We start from the raw sequence: 7,358 nt of genomic DNA on the forward strand, positions 1-7,358 counted from the left end.
ACCTTGTCTTTTCCTACTCCTGCTGACTCCCCAGCCCCCTATCTACTTTCATGCCTTTTTTTTTTTTTGTACAGGTGGCCACAGCTGCTGTGTGTTCATGATTGTAATGGCCATGAAATATCTAGAAGATACTATTTTATAGCTGCCTTCTGTTTCTTTCTTTTGACTCAAATTCTTTCCACTTCCTCTTCTACAAAATTCTATAGGCCTTAGAGATGGGGGGAAAGATATTTCAATTCGGGCTGAGAACCCACTAGTAGTAACTTATTGTCAGCACTTAGGCAAGTTATGAGTGTCTGCATTAACTCTTCCCTGCCGCAAGGAAGCTTCTTAGACAAAGGTTGAGAGTGACACTAGTCCATTGGCATAAAGGTAAATATTTAGGAAGCAATTTGGATACATGGTAACTTAGCAAAATGTAAGTAGTGTATTCTCCCCTAGGGCCTGTGATTCCCTTCATCCCAGGCACAGGCTCTGGATTGGGTTACAGCATCAAGATTTATTCCATCCCACACACCAGGCTTCATTAGATATTTCTACAAAACACTGTTCAGTGAATCTTATTTTCCTTTTTCCTTTTATTCAGATGCTAGAGACACTTTCTTCAGCTTCGATGACTCTTGAGGGTGGCTTCTGGTCCCTACAGCTTCTGAAAATCTTTTCCATGGCCAAGGAGCTAGGTCTGATTGACAGGAGAAGAGTTCAATAAAGGAACTGAATTTAGAGGAGGGGAGTTCAAAATAACCAACAAGGGTTATGCATCCATAACCAGGACTTGGTAACCATAGAAAGCCATAAGGTTCATGAGTGAGACAAGGGAACTATGACTTCTGGCATTGGGAAAGACCTTGTATTGCAGGAGTTTATCGACGGCACAGGAGACAGGGCTTACGTAGAAAACAGACAAAACCAGAACAAAGAAGGCGTGGGAATTCAAATCCAATGGAGGCACAATATACAGCTCACCTATCTCCCCATGTTCTTGACTTTTCATCTGGTGCTTCCTGTGACCAAAAGAAAATAGATGTACAGCCAGATCAGAAAGTTGGGTAGTTGACAAGGGCTGTGGGGAACAGCATAACCACCACAGTAAGCAGATATTAGAACACCTGGAAAATCCATCAATAGAATTTAGTAGTCAGTGTTTTTGTAGAGCAAAAAGCCCCAGACATCCAAATGAACATATTCCTGCAAAAAAAAAAAAAATGAATGGAAGAAAAGAAGGAAGGAAGAAAGAGAAAAAGAAAGAAATGAACAAAAACCAGGCGTCAAGTGTCTTCTGCCCCCTAGTTGAGGTCATCTTTCAGATATCCTGGCATTCTTCTCCCTTAGCCAGGTCTGATTATTATTGTGCTAAGTGACCAGAGGCTGTGTCTGTACATTGCTGGCTTTTGGTCATCTATAGAGTTCTGAAGAAACAGAAACTCAGTTCTCTTCCACGGTAACTGCGATAAACTCCAGTGAGAGCTAACATGGGGAGTGGAGAGCCAGGAAAGAAAGGTCTGGTTCATTGCTTCTAGGCTTAGCCTGTGGTCTGGACAGACCTGCTTGACCTGCACTAGCGCACCTTCTGAGAAAGTTGATAAATTTCATTTTAATGAGTGGGAGCCCTGGGTTTCTGCCATTTACTGAAATTGAATACTCTTAGGCATCATTCACTGCCTGCATAACATCTTTTCATTGCCACATGTGAGTTTCTCTAGAAATCACTGAGACCATCTTCACATTGTGGAAATATAATTAAATGAAATACTTGGGAAGAAATGCTAAGCTGCAAATGACAAAGGGTCGTTACAAGCTCCCTCTCATTTTGCAGGTTGAACAACTGCACAGAGCTCCACAGTAAAGGAGAAGATAGAGGCAGGGATGTCTTAAGAGTGGTTGAAAAGCGGGCTGATCATTGACAAATGGCTCAGTAAGGTCATCAGGACACCCACACAAGACTCCTGGATGCTTTCACTGGCAGGTGGATGCTTTCTGAAAAATAAACTGCCAAACATCATTCTGCTATACTCAAGGGTCTGTGAGCTCTGCCTCAGCCTCTCCCATTCTTCACGGATGCTCCAAGAAGAATGGCACATTCCTATCAGCTCACGGAGTTCAGGTGGCGCACTTCTGAAACTCATATTCGATGACTCAGGCTACTTCGATTTTCACAACTTCACCACGAAGCCAAACACTCTCTGCTTGCAATAATGGAAAAGGAGTTGGCTTTTTGTGGGAACTGACCGCAAGCTAGTCATTGTTTTGAGCAATTTACATTGACTAATTGAATTCTCAGGCACACCCTATGAGATAGCTACTCTTACTACGTCTGGTTTTCCTCATGAGGAACCTAAGCTAAGAGGTCAGGTGGCTTGCTCAAATTCACAGTGTTAGTAATTAGATATGCTGAAATTTCAATTTCATTATTTTATTGCTCAGCTCTCCTTCTTGACCATGGAGCCCTGGTGCCTCTTATGGCAATATTCCCTCATTTTACCATATTTTGTCATTTTACCATATCAATAAAGACTACTTTCTTTTCTGGTTCTCCTCTAACACATAGCTCCAATGAACTCCTGTCCATTTCACAAAACAAGAGGGATTAGTCTTGGCATTAATGTGACTGATTATTCTCTATGCTATGTCATCTTCAGCCTCTTAATTGTGGCCTCAGATTTGACAGATGAATAGGCTTTCACCAGCCCCTTAACTGGACAGCTTAATGCCGAGTACAAATTGCAACCTTGAACCTCTCAGTTCAAAGTGTACTAATTTGGTTGGACCAGTAACATTACACCATGTTCTAAGGCGCTGTAGATTGTAGCCAAGGTTTTCCAGGAAGAACATCATTTAGCTATTGGTAAAATGTGAGAAAATATAATATCTATAGCAAAGCTGTTTTTTTCCTCCGCACATGGTGCTGATAGAAGACCACAGTACTTTCTCATCTATCATAGCTGAGAAAGAGAAATTTAGCAAAGGGCTTGCCTCAGTTGAAAAGCCAGGAACTCGGTTGTTAGCTTGATTGGCTCTATCCCCAGTTAGCTGTGTGGCCTTGGTATTGTCTCCCACCCCCTCATATCTGCACTACATAGGCTGGGTTAGATTCTTTAGTTCTTCATCAGCCTTAAAATTCTGTAGCTTATTAGAAATTAAACAAGTTGGTCCTAATTGAGGTGGTGTTTAGTAGATGGAAGTTTAAAGATGGATTTAAATCAGAAAATTAAAATCAAGAAATTAAAAATAAGAATAGAATTAAAAATAATAAAGAGCAGCAGGAAAGATGCCCTGAGTCCCAAAGCTGAGCAGTCACTAGTACGTGTTTAGGATGCTATAATCCTACAATCCCCAGTGATGCAGCTAACATCAATCGGAGATGCCATGGACTACGTGCCACAGCTTTTTTACCTTTACCTTTAAGGCTTTCTGCTAGTAAAAACATGCTGTTTCCAAATGAAGCCAACCTGGTGATATTTCAGTGACTCATGGGCTTGGTGAATTCAGAGCATCTGGGCTGCTAAGACAGGAAGACACTCAGCATATCAGCCAGGATTCCTGACATTCAAGTCAGTACATTGTCTGTGCATCATTCCATTTCTGCCAACAGCGGTGACTCTTCACCCTGCCATACAGACAGGAGTCGGTGGTCCAGACTTCTCTTTATAAGCACAACCCTCTTGGTTCCCTTTGTCCTTGTGGAGAAGGAGTTGGAATGGTAGAATTGTTACCATGGCAATAGTAAACGATGCTGGAAATATTCAAGATTTTGCCCTCAGAGAAACTACTAGCTAGTGGAGAGCTGTACCTGTGCTTCCCTCCGCTTTCTGGCACTGTGACAAAATATCCAAGGAATCAATGGAAGAAGGAAAGACTGATTTGGGTCCTTGGTTTTGGAGTTTGCAGTCCTTGGCTCTATTGTTCATGGTCTTGTGTAGCTCGAATTCTAATTGGTCTTAATGAAAAACGAGGAGTCAGATACAGGGGTGAATGCCGAAAGCTCAGAGAGACAAAGGAGCAAGCCACAGCCACCTCTTACCTCACCAATGCCTCTCCTGTGGTGAGGCTGGACTTAACTGCAGAAAGATGTGGTAGAAAAAAAGATTCTTACCTAATGGCAGCCATGGTTAGAGAGAGAGGTGGGGGAGGGAGAGAGAAAGGGAAGGAGGAACAAGAAAGGAAAAGGGAGAGGATTGACAGGGGAGGGGAGGGGAGGGGAGGAGAGGGAATACATCACCAGCGTGGATGGCCCTAAGGACCTAATCCTCTCAGTGATCCCCCATGCATTTGTTTCTACCATCTCTCAACAGTCCATTAAAGATGACTCCATTAAAGGCTAAAACCATTGCTTATGATCTCATCACCTTCCAAAGACCCTATATCCCTGCATACCGCTGCACGGGGTTGGGGGGGGGTGGAATCTTCAGCACCTGAGTTTTGGGGGGATGTTTAAGACCTGAGCCATCGGAATCTGAATCTCAGCTTGGCAACACCAGGCAATTGGTGCTTGCCTAGTGACCTCATGGTGCTCAGGGATCCAGGGGAATCCAGTGGTTTATTCTGATGTGGTTCAGGTTTCTCAGGAGATGAAGTCAATGCAGGCTGTTCAAGACAGTGCAACCCATATACGTCTCAGTGATTGACTGAGGAAACTTCTGGGAGCAGAGTGCCTGAGGGTGCCCTCACATTAACCTTGCCAGAGACGTGAGCTTGGACTGTTAGCATCTCAGTCAGATTTTTTTTTGTTAATTAAAAAAATTCCTCCTCCTCCTCTTCTTCTAATAATAATAATAACAAAATTTGTGTGTGTGTGTGATATATGTGCATGTGTGGTGTGTGTGTATATAAGTGTGGCCAGGTGTGTATGGAGGTCAGAGGATAACTTTTGGGACAACTCAGATTGTCAGGTTTGAGGCAAAAGTCTTATATGTCCTGGGTCGCCTGAAGTGCCCTTCCTTTTGGGGGTTAATTTTTAAAGTTATCTTATAAAACAGCGGGTTTCATTATGGCTTTTCATACCTATATGTCATTACACTTTGCTCCCATTCTCCCTTTTCCTCACTCCCTTCCACTGTCCTCTCCCACCTGCCGGTCCCCTCCTCCTTCCCCACCCCAAATTGTTTTAGAGAGGGTACTACAGGCTGCTAAGAATAATACACATTCATATCTGTTGAATGTAATATGCTATAGTTATTTCTGAAGTCTGGTTGACTGATGGGGTACTTAGAATCTGAAGTTTACTTGTTGATTTTACTTGCATGGCCAATTTTAAGATAAAAATGGGGATGCTGATAAACTGTAATTGTATTAGGGATTATGTGACCTGTATCTGGAGTTTTCCTGCCTGGTCCACGGTCAGGACAAATCTCTCTCACCTGCCAGTCCCACAGCCGCTCAGACCCAACCAAATAAACACACAGAGACTTATATTGTTTACACACTGTATGGCCATGGCAGGCTTCTTGCTAACTGTTCTTATATCTTAAATTAACCCATTTCTACTAATCTATAAGTTGCCATGTGGCTCATGGCTTACCGGTATCTTAACATCTTCTCATGGCGGCAGCTGGCAGCCTCTCCTCTGCCCCAGCCTTCCTGTTCCCAGCATTCTCCTCTCTGCTAGTCCCACCTATACTTCCTGCCTGGCTACTGGCAGTGTTTTATTTATCAATCAGTCATCCACAGCAGTGACCTTTTGTATCCACTAGTGATTTGGAAACACAATGATGAAACTAGGCACCCTAACATTTGTTGGCTATATATTTGAAATTATTATATATTCCTGATAATTTTTCTTTATTAATAGTGGTCTCATTTATTTCTTCTGGCTCACTGCAGTATGAAGTCTACTATTGTAGTTATAATAGCTACAACAAGTTGTCTTCATGTCCAATTTGCTTGATAGATTGACTTCTGTTCTTTTGTTTGTTGTATTTCTTGATTGGTTGGGTTATTATTATTCTATACTCTCCTGTGCCCCAGATATCATTAGAGGAATTACCGGTTTACTGTTTTGGACATTGTTCTAGTTTTAGGTCAACTTGACACACGCTAGAGTCATTAGAGAGGAGGGAGCCTCGGTTGAGGAGATGCCTTCCTAAGACGCAGCAGCAAGCAAGGATTTTCTTAGTTATTGGTGTGGGAGGGCCCAGCCCATTGTGGCTCTGGCTTTATAAAAAAGCAGGCTGAGTAAGCCATAGGCAGCAAGCCAGTATGCAGCAGCACCCTTCCATGGCCTCTGCACCAGCTCCTGCCCTTCTTGAGGTATATCCCTCACTGCTTTTAATGATGAATGGTTACGTGGAACTATGAATGAAATAAACCCATTCCTTCCCAAGTTGCTTTTGGTCATGGTGTTTCATCACAACAATGATAACCGTAAGATAAACATCATGAATTTTCTCACAGTTCTTTCTTGTTCATCAATTTTTTTTTTCATAAAATATACTATTTCCTGTGCTCTTCCACTGGGAACTCTGTGTATAGTATTCCCTTAAGTGTTTTTCTGGAGTCCTGGCTTGGTTATCACTACTTTCCTTAGCTTGCACTTTAACTCAAATACCCCATTTCTCCATCAATTTTAAGATAACTTTGCCAGATTTAGTAGTCACGGTTGTAACTGTTTGCTTTCATAAGATGAAGTACATTGTTCTATCTTTTGAGGCCTTTAGAGTTTCTGGTGAGGGATCTGATGCTATTCTCACCTGTTTGCCTTTGTAGATGAGTTGGCAACTTTTCTTTACAGATTTGATATTGTTTGTTTTATATTTTTGATACCTTGATCACAGTACTCTGTGGAGAGTCTTCTTCATTCAGACTTTGCAATTAGGTAAAACTTCCCACTATGTATTGTGTAAGTCCTGAGACTCAGACTAATTTTTTTTCTGAGTTAACGAGATTTTGAAGCAGCTTTAGTTCTTTTGAGCACAGCAGGAACCTTTCATCAAATGTAGCTGTGGGAACCCTTTCCCTGGACCACATTGCTACTGAAAATGTCATCAATCAATCAACAAATATTTCTCAGGACAGCAAGTTGAGAATTAGATGAGGTCATAGATGTGGCAACTTAGAAGGCAGCATGGTACAGAGGAAGGACATGGGCTTTGGGGACATTCATAAATATGCTTGAAACCCAGTACTATGTCTTAAGAGCTGTATAAGCTTGGCAGAATCCTTTAAGTTCACTTTAAGTTCTCTGCTGTTCGGTCTGCAAACTAGGATAAGTAGCTACCTCTTCATGGGGGAAAGCCCCAATTTTCTGTCTCTTTGTCAATATGTAAAAAATTAAGATAAGCTGGGCATGGTGGCACTTGCCTTTGATCCCATCCCAAGAAGACAGAGGCAGGCAAAATTCTCTGTGTTCAAGGCCAGCCTGG

The 7,358-nt window shown here is 42.2% G+C and overlaps 1 long non-coding RNA gene across 1 annotated transcript; it reads right to left on the bottom strand.

The window, feature by feature from the left end:
- Positions 1 to 479: 479 nt before the first annotated feature.
- LOC119086508 lies at positions 480 to 3,676 on the bottom strand. The gene is made up of 3 exons (XR_005089807.1): positions 3,400 to 3,676; positions 967 to 1,109; positions 480 to 682 (listed from the first exon to the last, which is right to left on the bottom strand). It is a non-coding gene; the product is annotated as an uncharacterized LOC119086508 (long non-coding RNA).
- Between the last annotated feature and the right edge of the window lie 3,682 nt (positions 3,677 to 7,358).

Source organism: Peromyscus leucopus, chromosome 22 (assembly GCF_004664715.2).
Source record: "Peromyscus leucopus breed LL Stock chromosome 22, UCI_PerLeu_2.1, whole genome shotgun sequence".
NCBI classification, from domain to species: Eukaryota; Metazoa; Chordata; class Mammalia; order Rodentia; family Cricetidae; genus Peromyscus; species Peromyscus leucopus.